Consider the following 18,435-nt stretch of genomic DNA (forward strand, 5'->3'; position numbering starts at 1 on the left):
CAGTAAGGAGAATGCTGTTTGGAAAGGGCCAGACATTTGTTGTACTTCTGCATGTATTATTTAGTAAGTGTTCTCAATGTCTTTTAGAAGGCATCAAACATACAAAGTACTTTTCAATCCTCAAGCAATCTTGTTAAGAGGAATCAGACCACATTCTTCTCCCATGTTGTCTGAGAGCTACTTGATCTATGGATGGCTGTTGTCTTGGTCTGCTGGATATCACATTGCTGTGCAAGCCAAATCTTGCTGACTCCGTCAGCCCATCCAGGGTGATTAATAGTCATTAATGATAAGTAACTTCAGATGCTGTAAAGGGGGGGGTTGCATTCCCTAAATAAATGCACAAATACTTGTTGCCTTGAGATTCAAGAGGGACTCAAGCTACACTGAGTTAGAGCGGATTCAGGATGTCCTTGTGCTGTGGATTTTTAAATAGCAGGATATTTACTTAAGCCACATATTTGCATTTCAATCATTCATTCTAAATAAGAAGCACCCCTTTCAAATATGCAGAAACAGATTTTGTGGGTGGAAGTTTGTTGAGACAAAAGAATCTCCTAGAAAGTCAGGAGTTTATCTCCTAAAATTCCAGATTGGTATGTAGACACTTTCTTTTGGGGAGGGAAAGTTTCATTCCTAAATTACCCTGGCAAGCTAAAGAAAGTAAATTATGGTGAAATTCTTTGCACAAGAATTCTCTCAATTCTTTGTTGAAGAATCTTCTCAGTTCTTTCAATTCTTTGCACAAGAATTCTCACCTGCTGATTTATGCTACCATATTTGACTGTTTTCAGGTGTGACAGATTTTACTGTAAGTGGTACCTTCTGTGAATGTGGAGGTGTTAAAGTAAGAGATAGAGTTGAAAATGCTTTCTGGATCTGGATCTCTAAGAATTTAATCTGTTAATTGAGGAGGATTGTTCTTATAATGTTTCATTTGTTGCCATTAAACCATATCTAAATCATGAAAAGAGGATAAATTGTCTTGTAATGTGTTTTGACTAGGGAAGCCAAGCAGTAGAAGATTATAATAACAATAAAACAAATGCCAGTGGGTTGCTTTCCAGAAAGGTCATTAAAATAAAATGAAAAATTAATTGAACTGTGAATTCCAGATTGGTATTATGATAAATCTCAGATCCAGTGCAAAGAGTAAATTCTGTGCATTAGAAAAACTTATGCCAGGGTTGCCCCCAGCTACACCAATGTAAGAAAGATGTCTTATACTAGAAGGAACTGTGGAATAAGGGACTTAAAATACAGCACCACATTGAATATTATCATCAGTGCTGAAGAACTGGGATTTAAAAAGTTTACACATAGCAGAAAATTGATTCATTTAAAGACAATGAGCCAAATTTGGGAAAAGATTGAATTCTCATGTGCTGATTTACCTTGAGGCTGTTATACCTGACTGGTTTTGGTATTTGCCTCTTCCATTGTAAAGTGAAACCATTTTTTAGGACTGTAATGACAGTAGTGTAGATAGTAAGAGCAATGATGAGGATGAGAGAAAGGTTTGTCACAGAGGAATGGGAACTAAACACTATCTGCTGACATTCTTAATACAGAAAAATGTGAAAATTTAGAAGAAAATGGTTAGGGGGATTCTCCAGTGCATGCACAGGGCTTTGGGGTTTGTTGCAGAGGGCACTGCACGCCAAGCAAAGAATCTGAGTTCTGCTTGCTCTGGAACTTGCCACAGATCTACTGAATGACTATGGTTTAAATCCACTTTGTCTTTCTATGTCTATTCTGCCTTTCCTTGTCTTGTTCTCTATCCAACAGTCCATCTAAATGTCCAATACGGTTGTTTAACATGTTGTATTCCAGTTTGCTTGGATAACACATAGTATAAGGGGACAGTTGGATGCTTCCATATTAAATTATTATTCCTCCAATATAAGCAGAAATATGAGATTTAATATGACAGCACGTCCTTAAAACTAATGTAAATTTTTATTCAATGTTGGAGGATGGAACTAATTTTAAGCAAAAAACAACCTGAGAAAAACCTATTCCCAGCTTTAGAAGTTTCAGAAAGCTAGGACTGGTGAGGAAATTTGGTATACGATGTTGTGTTTCTGAAACACTGGAACTTTTGAGAATTTTTGGACAATCCCACAGCTGATAAAACATACAGAAATTGCTAGTGGTAACAATCCTTTTTTCTTCCTGTAAAAGATACTCATCACCCAGGTCAACCAGCAGGGAGAAAGACAGTCTAGGAAAGACAGAATTTGTGGAAGTGTTTGGCTCCAGTATGAGTTGTTATTGAGAGATACCATCTTAGCAGAGGCAATAACACTGAAGGTTCAGCAGAGACATCTGTGGCAGCTCAGTCCAGAAATATCCTGGCACACTTGCAAAGCACCAGCTGAAATGCTGCTGTGGCAGATGAGGAAGCAGTTTGTAAGACACTACTAGTATATAATTACTGAACACATGTTCACAGAGCAGACCTCACCAGCCTTTGCTGTAATTCTAAACCAGAGTCCCAGTACTGGTAAAGAGTAAAAGGAAAGAGACAACTTAATTGGCACAGTGGAGGAGCTTTCCAGAAGTTATTCTTGGCAAATAGCTCAAGCAACATGCTGGGATTTGGTATCTGACAAGTGCCAGTATCTAAAAAGAAGGAAGCCAAATTATTTCAACAGCAATTGCTTGCTTCACTTGGTTTATGAAAAGCCTAAAAGAAACTTTCTAATTTAACATTGAGAGTTACAATTTTTTTGTTTTCATGATAAACAAATATTAAAACAGAGGCTGAGCAGCTAAAAGACCTACTGGAGGCCAGAGGTCCCCATGTCTCACTAAATGAATACCAGTAGAATGTATGTTTCACAAAGGGCTTAGTGAATTTCACCTCAGTAAATTTTTACAACAGCAGCAAGGCCAGTCAAGGCTTCATGTTTTTTCTTACACGTAAACATAAAAGATGGGTCATTTGTGTCAAAGTGAAATGAATCAATAACGAAAGAAGAACTTGATATATTCAATCTATACTGTACTTGTGTATCCTGTTGCTAATATAAATGTTTATGGTATTCAGTGAACAGTACAGTCTTAAAAACATACCTACAGCTTGAGTTATTAAGATTTTTTAGAAAACCGAAGAAAAAGAGATATTCAGAGCTCTGCACTCTGGATTCAGTTTGACTTTAGAGTTTGGCACTGGAAAGGGGCTTTCCCTTAGGTAAAATGATCATATGTATGTTTATGAGGATAGTTGAAAAACATTTCTCTAAAGCTGCTTTTTCTACACAAAGTGGAGAAAAGTGTATGGGAATTGGTGATGAGTTCTGACACCAGGAATGTGATCTACCATGTAGCTTTTGCCCCTGCATAGTGTGGTGAGTTGATCCTGGCTGGACACCAGGTGCCTACCAAGATGATCGATCACTTCCTTCCTCAGCTGGACAGGGGAGAGAAGATAAAATGAAAGGCTTTGGGTCAATATAAGGGCAGGGAGAGTCACACACCAGTTACCATCTCAAGCAAAACAGACTCAACCTGGGGAAGTTAATTGAATTTGTTACCAATCAGACTAGGATAACAAGAAATAAAACAGATTCTTAAAACACCGTCTCCATCCCTCCCTTTTTCCTGCACTTAACTGAACTGCCAAATTTTCTGCCTTACCCTCTTATTGACACAGGTTCATGATTGATGAGGGCTGCAGTAACAGAATCACACATTGCCCCTGCTGCTCCCTCCTTCTCAGAGGGATGACACCTCACACTCTTCACCTACACCACCACACTTCTCCTACTCCTCACACAGTTCTCCACAAACTTCTTCTACATGGGTCCTTCCCACATACTGCAGTTACCTCTCCACTAAGGGTCCCTGCCATGGGGTACAGTTCTTCAGAAACAGATTGCTCCAGCATGGGATCCCTGCAGGTCCACAAGTCCTGACAGAAGCTGGCTGCATCATGGACTTCCCATGGAGTCACAACTTCCTTTGGGACCCACCTGCTCCAACATGGCCTGTTCCATGGGCTGAAGGTGGACCTTTGCTCCATCATGGACCTCCATGGCCTGTGGGGGCACAGCTGCCTCACCATGAGCTGCACCCTGGGCTGTAGGGGAATCCCTGCTGGATCAACCCCTGCCCCTCCTTCTCCCCTGACCCTGGTGACTGCAGAGATGTTTTTCTCACATATGTTTATTTTTCTCTTCTCTGGCTGCAATTTCTCTTGTGCAATAGCTGTTTTCCCTTATTCTTGCAACATTATCCCAGAGATGCTGCCACCATCGCTGATGGGCTCAGCTCTGGCCAGCAGCAGGTCTCTTTGGAGCCACCTGAAGTTGGCTCTATCAAACTTGTGGAGGAAACTTCTGGCAAATTCTTACACAACCCAACCCTGTGCCCTTCCCAACACTCCTAAACCTTGTCACTCAAACCCAATACACAGGGTTATCTGAATGGGTGCTTTCCTGCCCTACTCCATCAGACCACAGTCACCATTGCTTCTGAAAAGATAGTAGAGGTGTAGTTTTTCACATACAGGATGACTTTTCCTTCCCCAAACTATTTGTTGTTCTCTTCTCCCATCAAAGACACCCTCAGCATCTTTCTCTCAAGGTTGTGTACGTTTCTTCATGTTGTGTCAAACCATCCTTCTTTGTCAATGACCTGAGTTTCTTTCAGCCAGATTTGTCTGCAGGCATAACCCTTCTCACACAGCAAATACTGTGCCACAGTCTTCCTTGACAGCCAGTTCTAGTTCCTGAATGCCTTGAGGTGATGCTGATTAAGTTCGCCAGCTTGAATAAAGCCAAGCCAAATTCAGATCTTATGAGACCTTAGCTTTGTTTGTGCTGACTGACACATGAAAAATGAACCAGGAAAAAAATAATTGAAATAAGCAGGCACACTCGTTTCTGCTGACTGTTGAGGTTTACCATAAAAGCCTTCAAACCCTAGCTTGTTACCCCTCAAGACTGGGGGATGAAGAGATTGAGAGCAACCCTGCTGAGGAGGACTTGAGAATGCTAATGGATGAAAATCTGTCCATGGCTCAGCAATGTGTGCCCACTGCCCAGAAAGCCAAAGTCTCCTGAGCAGCATCAAAAGCAGCGTGGCCAGCAGGGTGAGGGAGGCCCCCTCCTTCACTCTGGTGAGACTCCACCTGAAGTTCTGTGCTCAGTTCTGATCTCCTCAGTATAAGAAGGAAACAGATCTGTCATGGTGGATGCAGAGGAGAGCTACATAAGTTATAGAGAGCTGACACAGCTTTCCAATAAGGACAGGTTGAGAGACTACTTAAAGGAGGCTTATAAAAAAGATGGGACCAGATCTTTTAAAAGGTCCTGCGGCACTAGAACAGGTATTGGTTCTAAAATGGAAGAGGTTCAATTCAGATTAGACATAAACACTAAAGTTTTATGATGGAACTGGTTGCTCAGAGAGGTGGTAGAGGCTCCATCTGCAGAAATATTCATGGTTTGGTTAGAGCAACTTTATCTGGCTGAAGATGTCTTTGGCCATTGCAGGAGAATTGGACTAGACAACCCTTAAAAGTCCCTCCCAACGCAAACAGTTCTGTAATGTTCAGAAGTTGATTCACAATAAATTTTGAGGGAAAAGTGGTCAGTACCTGTACCTGTAGGTATGATATATACCCTCCTATGAAACTTAGACAGTGATTAGTTTTTTGGTTCAAGATGTAGAGAAATCCAACCACATCTCAGGGCAGAGGATGTCTCAGAGCAGAGGCTGCAGTGGGTTGTGAAACAGCAGCAGCATGGATCTGTTAGCAGGACCTTGGCAGAAGTGAGATGTGCCAGGGTCACCTTGATTCTCAGGAGGGTTTCTTGGTGCCTGCTGAGCTCCACACGGACAAGCACAGGGTGGCTGCCACTGTTTGGAATATTAGCTCGAGAGCTCAGCTGAGGGTACACTTCACTACTCATAGACACACACTCAGCAAACAGGTGATGTCAGTGTACACAGACTTTCTTGGAACCTAAAGATGCTCTGGAAGGCAAATGCAAAATTGTATGGACTATAGCTGACTCTGGGAAAATCTTGCTCCAGTGTGTGCCTGCAGTAGGACATTATTTCCATGGCTTGGCTATATCTGGTTCCACGGCAGTCACAGCTTTATTCTCTCACCTTTTTTTTACTGATATAATATACCCTTTAGACTTTGAAATATTCCACTTAGACAACACAGGCATCTCAGTTTAGGATAACACGTGGTAAATTCCAGGATAATTTTGTAGATAAATCAAAACTTTCTGAGAAGTGTTTGTCCATAACAACTATTTAATATTCTTTAAAATATATGTGTGTACTTTATTATTGTTTTAATAGGGTTGGGGCTGCTAGTACCTTTGTTTTCCATTGCTTTTCCTTGCTTCCTTAAGTAGCTGAATCCTATATTCTGTAAAATTTAGGCATATGTCTTCAAAGAACACTGGCCTGCCTGCGTATCAGACATTTGAGTTGGTAGCAGCTGGGAGAAAATCAATGAGTGGTACCCTGTGCTATTATAATGTCAAAGCTAGAGTGGGGTGGAGAGGGTGCTTATATTCACAGTCTGTTTAAAAGTGGAATGTATCACATTTTTTAAACTTGTTCTTTTTACTGAAAGGGTTTTTTTCCATTTTTCTATTTCAGAGATGAAGTCTCTGGCAAAGAGTAGTGTGAAATTTTAAACAACTTATTTTGAAAAACCAGAGGTCTCTAATTATATCTTTAGTTCTTAATTATTTTAAATTCTTTATTTAACTCAACCTATTGAGTCGTTTGTTGAAATAACAAAATGTGCATGTGCAGTTTCTTTCTCACATGGGATAACATAATGGGAAAACTAGAGCATACTATGCCAGGAGAAGATGGTACTATGGCATGCTGCCATCACCTGTCCGTGGCTGTCAAAATTCTTGGTGCAGTGTTTATCACACTGTGTCCATGTATTGATGTGCTCTTAGGTACCATTCATGTGTGTAAATGTGGGAAAAGTGCTGCATGTACTATTTCTATAGGGATCTAGTAATCAACCGTTTGCCTTATACTCAACATTGAGGTTCTCATCCTAAGAATCAATTGCAGAGCTCAAATGTTGTGATTTGGATATTTTCTTTCAGGCATGGATGGAGTGTCTGCATCAGCACTGATCTTAATACACTCAGCAGCTTAGTCAGAAATGAACGTAAGAAAAGACTAAATAAAAAACATGGCCATTCCAGTGATCTTAGCTGTATCAAAAGAAAGTAATCTCTCCCATTTAATGTGTCTTGTGCCTTCAATTAAATTAGATATGTAAACAGTTTATGTGACCTTGGTTGGTATGGTGGCAAGAAAAACTACAAGCGAGGAAAGAATTAAAAGAGCCAAAGATAATCTAAACTGCTTTTCAGCAGACAGTGCTGACAGCAACACAATAAAAACACCCCCTCCAAGAAAAAATTGATGATCTTGAAAATCATCACAGAAGATCTAATCTTGACTCCTTTTGGTATGCCTACAATTGGAAGGCTGCTGATGCACTGGGGTTTCTGGGCAGAAATCTTTACTCTGCATCCTGATTATTTGCTCTGTGCCCGAAAATTCCATGGAAAAAACCAGGCCTTATAAACGTTCATATTTTTCCACCTTGTTTTCTAAATGAAAGGATGAAAAAGTTGCCACATTGTTACTTCTCCTTTCTGTAGACCAATTTTGTTCTTCCCCATCCCTGAAAAGATTCAGCTGAGTTAGAGGACAGGTGAAACTACGCTGGGAGGAAAAAAATGAACTCCACTAATGGAAAAGCCAAATAATGTCCTTTGTTTTCATAGTGATTTTGATAGACTGGGTTTGAGGAACAAAGGGATAATTTACATTTGGTATTGCTAAAGATGAAGAATATTTTTTCCTCATTTTAGAAATAAGTGGTAACTGTAAAAGAAGAGAATGAACAGTCTCTAAAACTGATTTCTGAAAAGTATAAATAAATTTTATTAAATAATCCTTCAGAGTGATTTTTTTCTGTCAATTTTTTATTAATCTCATATTTTCCAGTAACTTGAACACAGAATAATTAGATTATAATACTGTGTAAGAACTTGATATTTATGCTCAAAAATATTGCATATCTTTCCTCAAGATTAAACTGCTTATATTTAAAGAAATAATGTCTCAAGTTATAGCATTTCATTATGGGATTCTTCCGTATCAAAGCCAGGTTTGCAGCATTTGTATTCTGTGAGTTACAGTATTCTGTATGGTGTTTTAACTTGGTTATGAAGGAGACAAGCTCATCAATAGGGAAATGGTTATTGCATTATAAGTAAGTAAGTAATGGGAAAGGAATATAAGAAACCTCCTTCTGACATCTCCCCTGGCCATAATCACCTTGTCCTGATATTCTATTTGCTCTTTTTTCCTTCCACTTTGTACCTTCAGCAATTCATGAGGAAATTTTAGAAAAAGATAATCTTCAGGCTGACAGAGAAAGTATGACCACCTTTATGAGATTTATGGAGTTTATGTGTTTTTTGCTCCTTTAGCAAAAAGAAAAAAGGAAAAATAGTGTCATTTTTGTAGTGGTTAACACAGAATAGAATGAAAAATCTGCCCAACCTCTTTCTGATTCCCTTTCTACCCTCATTATAAAGATGTCCCTATATTAAGTCCTATCATCTGACTGTAAAAGACCTAAATGTATCCCCCTTGGCACCCACTGTCAGGCATCTTTGTATAGTAGAAGAAGAGGAGTAATTGGCAATCCTTTGATGATACTTGATTTTCTCTAATGGAATAGTTGTAGAATTCTTCGAGATGTCATTAATAATTGTCAGTATGGGAACTGTTACTGCCTGAAAAGCCCAGGAGCATTCAAAGATGTAATGGCAGTACGGGCAGCCCTTCCAGCATATTTTTCTTGTCCCAGGAACACTGCTGAATTAGCTGGAAAGGCATATGGACTTTTTATTTTTTCTTAGTGTATGCAATTGTTGTAACAAAATGTCAAACTGTGAAAAATTACCATTGAAGTTAATCAAAGGCTCTTACAGCAGTAAGACCTGAAGGATTTAACTCAGGAGCAATTTATGGTTTCAATCTGACTACACAAGACAACCTTGTAGTTTTGCAAAGGTTGTCTTTATAATCAAAATTGGCTGCTACCTTATAAAAGTGCAGAAATAAGTTTGTGAAGAGGTTATCTCAGAAACAAATGTGTATGGTAAAGAATTTTATTTAATTATCAAATTGAAGACTAATCAGGGAAGAGATTTAATATATATCCAATACCAATTGGTCTGTTTTTAGTCACAGTGACCTAAGATCAAGAGCCATCCTCTGAGGACACCAAGTTTCATTCTCAGTCAAGCAAAAGGCATTTTTGCAAAGTAAACTTTATTGAGCTTTAATTAAAAGCAAGACTAATCTACATGACGCTTCTGAAATCCATGTTCAGATGATGTAAGAGTATAGTTGAACACCACATTTTACTTATGAAATGTGTAATAGTAAAACTACTTTGGTGCAGATGCTGTTCTGATTTAGAAAGTAAGTTGTGAGTGTGGGTGGTAATATTTACTATTTTCAGACAGTATAAATGCCCAGAAAAAGTTACCCATGATCTTAAAATGGCATTAAGTGGCATTTGGAGTTATGAAAAGACTAATTATTTGGGACTATTAGACTAAAGAAAGATCCTTGTGACTGACTGAAACTTGGTATAGTTTGATGATGTTGCCATGTGGAAATATTTCATTTTATATTTTGCCCACTTTAGATAAATAGATAGTGATACTTTTGTTATCTATCAGAAGAGTGTAGTATATAGATGTGAGCAAACAAAATATGGCACAAATGTTTTTTACAGACTGTTGTCACAAATGTTTTCAGGAATCTTAATTATAATATTAATTTAAAATAATTAGTGCTCTAGATCACATGATGGTATTAATTGGTAAAGAGGGGTGGAGTGGAAGGAAATACTGGCAAGTGGTGTAGTTCCTCCTCCTGATATTCAAGTGCTTCTGTACAAAGGCAGAGTGTGTTCTTAGTCTGCAGACATCTGAGAAAGTTGTCTTTGCTATTGGCTACTGGTCTCCTGAAATTTCTTATCTCCAAAGATGAAGTTTACCTAACTGACACTTAACAGCACCATCTTACCTTTGGAGACCACTATTAAAACCAAAAGGTGTGGTGAGGAAGAATAATATAGTTGTCAGCTCAACTGTGAACTTCACTAGCGGAATGCTGTGTACCAAAGCAAACAAAATGAAATGATGAGTTGTTTTTTTAGAATAGAAAACCTGAATGATAGTGTCAGAAGCAGTTTTCCCAAAGCAACTTACTTATTGGAGGCAAAAAACCCCAAAAACAACCAACAACAAAAACCCATTCTAAAACTGTAAGCATGAATGCTGCTGAAAGAAACTAACACAGGCATTTCAGTGAGAGAGATTTCTTCAGGAATCTCAGAGGCAATGGTAGTTCAATGGAGTGTCCATCCTATGTGTAGCCTGTTGTCAGGAAAAAGGGTGGAACAATATGAGGAGGAGTTTGATGAGTAGTTACCCTGAGAGAATGAGTGACAGACATAGTTTGTTTCAGTATCAGAATACATGTTGAAAATTTAAGAAATAGTAAAACATGGAGTGATATTTTTTCTTATTGCCTAATCAATCTATGATACAGCAGCTTGAGATTTTAAAATGAAAAACATTATTCAGACAAAGGGATTTTTGCAGTAAACATCCATCTTCAGCTCTGCCATGTATGTGTAATGTAGCCTTTGAGAGATAACTTAAGACTGTAAGCAGTGAATAGTGTCATCAGAGAGTGCAAAACTGTGGAGAAACTGAAAGCTGTGTCTATGTTACAGGTAAGTCAATATACATTTAAACGACATTTCTATAACTGCCTGAAGACAATATGAAAATATTACTAGAGTCTGGATATGACAAGTGACATTTTTCAGTGTTGAGCTCAAGCTGACATATGAATAAAGATGAAAGGAGGAAAAAAGGAAATTCTGCTATTCATCAAAAACTGGAAAGCACATAAAACTGTCAGCTGTAAGAAGAAAAAAAAATGGTTACTGCCTTCCTTTTCAGTTGCTGCTGCTTAAGAGCCAGCAGAATAAATATTACCCACCATCCATGAAAACACTAGTGGAGTTGTTTTATATTTAATACAACTAGATTTGGTATCTGGGATCGGGCTGTTTGGGGCTGGCATGTTAAAATTTCCGACTAGTACAGAAGCATTCCTCCAGGTCTGCATTGCTGACCATTTCAAAGGCCTCTTTATAGAGCTCTCCCAGTTACTCTTGTTTGAAGAGCAAAAATATACAAGAGAATATTTTCTTTGCAATCAGTCTTATCTCATTATTTCAACTGAATCTGGAGATATTTAGGACTTAGAGAATATAAAAAAAGGTAGTGAATGTTAATGAATGGAAAGCGTTGATGTGATGTTTTGCTCTGGCTGTATTCCAGGTATCTTCCAAAGCCATCCTATCACTCCACTCTCCAGCTGGACTAGGGAGATAAAAGAAGACATTGTGGTTGAGATAAGGACAGGGAGGTCACTCACTGAGTACGATCACAGGCAAACAGACTCAGCTTGGGAAAATTAATTACATTTATTTCCAATCAAATAAGACCAGATACTGAGAAATAAATACAAACCTAAAACACCTTTTGCCCACTTCTTCCTTCTTTCTGGAATCAACTTAATTCACAATTCTTCCCTACCTCCTCTCTCCACATGACGCAGGGAGATGGGGAATAGGGGCCATGGCCAGTTCATCAAACATCTCTGTTGTGGCTTCCTCCTCACATTCTTTGCCTGCTCCAGTGTGTGGTCCTTCTCAAGGGAGACAGTCCCCCACAAACTTCTCCAACAGCAATCCTTCTCACCCGCTGTAGCTCTTCATGAACTGCTCCAGTGTGAATATTTTTCCACAGGCTGCAGGTCCTCAGAAAAAGGCTGGTCCAGTGTGAATCCTGCACAGGGTCGCAAATCTTGCCAGCAAGCCTGCTCCTCCACCTTCCATGGCTCCACAGGTCCTACCAGGAGCCTGCTCCAGTGCCACAGGGTCACAGCTTCCTTTGAGCATCCACCTGCTCTGTGTGAGATGCTCCATGCACTGCAGGGGCACTTCTGCCTCACCATGGTCTTCACTATGGGCTGCAGCACGACCTCAGCTCTGGCCCTTGGAGCACCTCCTCCCCTCCCTCACTCACCTTGGTGCCTACAGAGTCGTTATTCTCACATACTCTCTCTCCTCTTTGTGTTTGTTTTTATAGGGGGATTATTTTACCCATCTTAAATATGTTACCCCAGAGTCAATACCTCTGCTGCTGAGGGCTCAGCCTTGCCCAGCAGTGGGTGTGTCTTGCAGCCAGCTGGTGTTGGTTTTATTAGACATGGGCAAAGTTTCTGTCCTCTTTTCACAAAAGAGAAGCCTTCCCCACTCCAAAACCTTGCCACACAAATATAATACAACTGGTGAAAGTGAATGCAGTCATGCAAATGAACTCAAACTTCCTCAATATGACTGGACAAAACTGATGATCAAGAGCTGCAATTGTCAAGTAAATGCTGAAGCTTACTCCTTCGTGATGGAAAACCAAAAGAGCATAGATGAAAAATTTGTTATTTAATGAACCATCTTTTTAAAATAGATTCCTCAAACAAAAGTTGAAAACTGTTCAGCCATTGTCTGTTCAGTTGTACAATGTGTGGCACATGAAACCAAGACTGGTTATTTCAGTCCAGTTGCTGATGAACAGTTGCCTGCATGATTAAAAAAACCCCTGATGTTCAGGGGTGTTGTATGCAATCTTAAGAGTTGTACCCAGAACTGTATAATCTCCAGCACATGACGTCTTGCTATTTAGAATGGCAAGGAAGTAGAGGACCAGCTGAGATGGTATCAGGGAGTATTCTTTTGTCACTTCAGAAGTGAAACTGCTTCTGTGAAGAAATAAAACTTCAGCTGTTGAGCATGGGACTCCAGATCTTATTCGAAGTTCTCAGAGATTCATGGTTAAATTCAAAAGCAAACTTTTGAACTGAAAGTACTGTACAAGGGGAGGAAAATACTGAGCCTTTCCCTGAATTTATAACACTGAATGTCTCATCAGGGACAATACACAAATCCTTGCAAGACTTGCAGCATGGCAGTTCACTGCCCTAGTCAACAACCTGTAATCAAAAGTATAATCCCATTGACTTTACAGTGCTTGTGTCAGGCATTTCACTGAAGCATGGATGTTAAAATTAACACAAGCCTTAAACTTTGAAGGGAGCCAGGATTTGACATTCATTAAAAAGGAAAGTTAGGACTTGGGCACTGAGTTTCAGCATCAGATTCTGCTCCAAGAGATTATAAATACAGTGGTTAGGCATTTTTTCATATGATTAAAGGCTTATATTGCTAGGGATTAATTGCTTTCCATTAGACTCTACCAAGACCTTGCTTGGGACCATAATTTGAAACAAAATGGCTGATTTCATGTGTCTTTTTACACATAGAAGAAAAGAGAAATGTCTCAGTAAAGGAACCTGTACTGCAGATCTGCTGTCCTATAAAAGAGACAGCAATGTGTAGCAGCTACAGAAACCTCTGAACTTTGATATCTGACTCTGATGTTATAAAGTCTCATTCATTTTATTGCTTGTTGCACAGTGCCAGTCACATTTGAGATCTCTTTCCTGCTGGTGTGAGATGATTTTGTCTAGTTGTTCCTTTGGGTTTTTCCATATTTTTCAACCACCAAAATGACAAGTGACTTAGTGTTTAGTTTAATGTTTTCTGCCATAGGTAAACATTACTTGATTGATTCAGTCATTAACAAGGAAAAGCTAGTAAGGGAAAAAAGGTGCTAAGGAAACCAAATTCAAGGAACCCCCTCAAAGGTGTATGATGGAGACTGTGTTTTGATTGAATTATTTTTGGTCTCTCCTGTTATTTCTGTGAAGCTCTTACATCTACTTGAAAAATCTCATCCAGCTGAGCTTGCTTTTAGTTGAAAAGACTAATGCATTGTGACACACAAGCAAGGTTTCTTGCACTTAGAAATTATCATTTTATTTGAAGGAAGCTCAGGGCTTTCACATTTCAGCCATGATTGTGAACACATATAAAATGTATTCCTCTATGGCAGCAACAAGCATAAAGTTTGGCAGCAGAGGATATGTAAATTCTGCTATTCTGCTAGAGAATAGACATTCTGCTATTCATACAATTTTTTGTCCTGTAAGTCTAATATACCTTTTTAATCTTGTTAACGTCACTACTCTTTTTAATCTTGTTAACATCACTACTTTCCTAAACTGGAATTTGATGGCTTTTTAAGGCACCTTAGTTTCATACAAAATTAACTCCCTTGCTCCATAACAATAATCATCATATGACTGAGATAATACTCTGATGGCCTATTTATCTTTAATTTATTTTGACATTACTACTGAGCTTGTGTAAAAAGACTAGCCTATATCTCTGCTCTAGTATTGCAGTCTGGGAGGATAAGAGAAGACAAGAAATGAATACATGAATAAGATACATGGATTATAATCTAGCCTTACCACCTATTAAGAGTTGAAATGAGCATTTTACTGTCTATATTTAAAAGGTTCTTTTGCTGGTATGGTCCCTGCCAATTACTGTGTTGCAGGTACCACTGGCATGGAACTTTATACCTGAAGAGTGCACAGAAATAGCTCGTTTTTCTGTCATGTAAAAAAGATAGAAACATTGCTTTGGTTCTGTGTGATTATTTCTGTGTTTTGCCTTACGTGTTTACTGTCCTTCAGTTTCTGAAAATTGTGTGCCCTTTTCTTAAAAGCTGGGCAGAGGCAAATATTTTTTGCAGGAACTGAGAGAAAACATCCTTTTGGTTCCCTTTGTGTTTAAGGATGATAGTAGAGAGATCATGTCAACTCTACAATCTGTGCTCTCACCTAATCAGACAGTTTTGAAAAGAGGGCTAAACACAAAGGAAGTTGTAACTTCCCTTGGATTTTCAGACTGGAAATGTACTTTTTATTTTTGTCATCTTTGGTCCCATATAATCAACAAAGCCTGCTAGGACTTGCTCTAAGCCAACCAATTGCTCCTCAGAACTATGGAACATTCTCATATCATGCTAAAAAAGTAAAGTTTCCAGATTGTTTGTGAGTTAGAGTAGAAACCCTGATTTTAAACCAACATATTTGTGAGTCACTACTGAAACCTGGTGTCTGTGACACTGTTGCAGAATGAAAAGTCATGGGCAAACTTTAAACTAAAGATCAAGTTCTAAACCTAAGCTTACCTTTGGAGGAAACAGCATGTTATGCAAATAGCATCAGGATTAACCTGATCTATATGCCCAAAGAAACCCAAAAAATCTCACTTTATCCATATTGGCATATATTTTGCCATGTTATCTATTCTGTTGATAAAAACTGATCTTAAGTAAATAGACATTTGCATATTAATGTGGATTCTTAGCCTGAACAGCAAAAGATAATATTTTAAAAGTTCATCACATTTTGCCTTATGCTAAGGAAGACTAATCTTAGTATAGCCAGGACACCTGCCAAATGCAATGCCCGAGGAAAATGAAAAAACGTTTCTTTGTTATCTTTTGCTTGCCTATTATTTGGTTTGGGTTTGGTTTGACTAAATATGAGTTGTAGATTTGAAATGTGTGGTATTTATTGTCACAGCAATATTGTCTCTTAAAGCACTTGGTAGTCCAGCCACATATTTTGCTTTTGAAGAAAAGTGCCCTTTTCCAAACCCAAGGCCCTTTGCCATCAACAATTAATACACTGGCATTTGCTAACAGCTTAGTTAATATTTCAGTCCAGAATTTAGATACTCTGATATAACCTCTTCAGTTCCTCCAGCCTTTTGTGTTGTTTTTCACATTTCTTAGCCTGAATCAATGTGAAAGTCATCTTAACCTCAATGGTTCTGTAGCAGCACCAATGTTACTACCATAAATGCTTAATATTGTATTCCCAAAATTTTCTGTTTAGAATTTGATAAGTGTAAGCATTAGACAAAACCACTTTTTAAAGATGAATAAACAAATTATATTTTCTATTGAGATACTTAAGCAAATCCCCTCCTTTATTATTACCTATGAAGACTATATGGCTTTTAGTTTTTAGTTGGCAAGATGTGCTGCATTAATGACAAATTGCACTAAGACATTCATATTGACTTTGGACTGTCCCTGAGTTATCAGGGCTTTTACCTAAGGAAAACAAATACTTTCTTAAAAGGATTAGAAATCTTATTTCAAAACAACATTACAGTACTGTTTTGGGACCAAAACCACATTCATCTCATTAAGTTAATAAATCTCTAAGTTGACAGTCTTCTCTAGATTAAATTTTGTTTGTTGGAACCAATTTTTATCTAAATATTTTAAGAAATATTGACTAAAAGATGGCAAGGTGTACATATTGTGAACAGCTCCCTGGAAAAAAAAGTATCTCTCTGTTGCTTCAGTATTACTTCCCTGCAGTGGAAGCAAATAAAACTAGTAAGAAATAAATGTCTGTAGCAGAAGAAATCTCACTCAGAGACCTAAAAGTCTACATACCAGAAAGTACACGGAGCTCTGTGTTCCTTAGTTGACCGCACTGCTCTGACACAGCAAGGTTCTCTGACAGTCTAGATCTGTATCATTTCACTCTGCAGAAACCAAGCTGCAACACAGATTGAGTTTCCTAGTCTAGCCACAGAAAAAGGGTGTTAGCTTCCATGTTTATGTGTAAAGTAATGTAGGTATTCAAACTGTCAGACACTGGATACTTTAGGAAGCAATTTTTCTGTAGATTAGAGCAAGTTTTCTGTTTAATTGGGTACTGGCATTTTTTAATATATTTTTCAGCTAGCCAAAGGGATCATTCTTGTGAGCTGGGAAACAGAAGAGTGGCACCTGCTTGAGAATGAAAACCATGAGCTGGCTTGTGTTTGCCCCGATATTGTTGATTTTTCTGAAGGCTCTGAAAAGCCCTGATGTACACTAGACAATCCGTATCAAAACCTCTTTCTGCCCTCATTAACTGCTACTGAATTTACAAAAGGATGAATAAAAGCCAGCCTCTGCTCTTGACTGACAAGGAGCTGTCAGCCTCCTGTGTTATAAGAGTGTACCTGGGCAGCCCCAGGGGCTGGTGCCCAGGGCTGGCAGTGCTTCCCAGAGGGATGAACTAAATGTTGCAGTCTGCAGAAAAGCTGTGGTAAAGAAAAAAACTGCAGTTATCAACAGGCTGCTGATGATGTGATGCAGAGTCTCACAGTGTAGCTCTTTGTATCTGAATGTTTGTAGTATTTTTGTCATAAGTTCCACATGGAAAACCTTCTGCGGATGCTATTTTGCTGTTTAGGGTGCACGACATGGGAATGTCTTTCCCAAGTTGGCCATATGGTCAAGTGATCTGAATCTTGTGACCTTCTCCTCCACACCCTAAAAACTCACACTTCTGACTGGGATTGAAAAAGACTGGAAAATAGGCATCAAGCTCCTGACTGCTATTCTTCCAGTGCATACTGCCCATCTTGTTTAATAGACAGCAGCACAGTGTTATTGATCAAGAATAACATATTCTTCCTCTAGATGCAGGAGAGGAATTTTTTTACCTGGAGAAAGGATGATTTACAATAGTTCAGTTTCATTGGTGTTGTCTTTCTGGAACACCAAAAAGAGAGGAATGCAGAGCTAGACATGATTTCTATTCTTGTAGTGGGATCTTGTGCTATTCCTCTAACTCTTTGAGTTCAGAGATGTAGCTTCTAATGACAGTAGGAGAAGGCTGGCAATAGGCCTCCTTTTCTAGGTTTTGGGTTAGGATTAAGTAGCTCTTGATAATAAAAATTAGATGAGAATTTGCCTATCTGAACTACAGGTTGTTTGTTTTTTAAATTCTCTAGTCAGTTTTTTCCTAGCTGAGAGGCTGTTCCTGTGAATTGTGAGTACAGTGGTTTGTTTCTCATTCCTTCTCTCCCTCAAGAGTGAAATCTTTCTCATTTATTGATTGATTCTTCATTAAACTGTTACAAAAATAATTCCTGAAAGAGTTTTTTACTTTTTTCCTTTTAAGTTAAAGATTCTTTTAAATAGGCTGAGCCTTGTTTAAGGACCTGAAAACTGTAAAAGAATAACATTTTCATGTATATCTGTGTACTACTGTATGGGAACATCTTAAGGAATCTGTTTAAAAATTATACAGACAGGAAATCCATCTGAGATCTACAGTGTATTCCAGCATGTAAAAATGGGCCTAGAAAAAGTGATTAATCCTTTTAACACACTGTGTAACTAGACAAGTTGTATTTTATTGGTATTCTAGTCCTAGGAAAATGCTGTGACAATTCCACAATACTAATCTGCTGAAGTTAAATTGACTCCCAAGATTTAGCTGGATGAGTGAAACATGAACATTAAAGTTAATCAGATGCCTGTGCAAAGAGTG

At 38.5% G+C, this 18,435-nt stretch overlaps 1 long non-coding RNA gene across 3 annotated transcripts in view; it reads left to right on the plus strand.

The window, feature by feature from the left end:
- The window catches only part of LOC139592977 (uncharacterized), a 124,353-nt gene that overhangs the window by 33,551 nt on the left and 72,367 nt on the right, over nucleotides 1-18,435 (plus strand). The gene's annotated exons all lie outside the window — the stretch shown is intronic.

This window comes from Agelaius tricolor, unplaced genomic scaffold (genome assembly GCF_023055355.1).
Source record: "Agelaius tricolor isolate 1412-34295 unplaced genomic scaffold, bAgeTri1.0.p SCAF_9, whole genome shotgun sequence".
NCBI classification, from domain to species: domain Eukaryota; kingdom Metazoa; phylum Chordata; class Aves; order Passeriformes; family Icteridae; genus Agelaius; species Agelaius tricolor.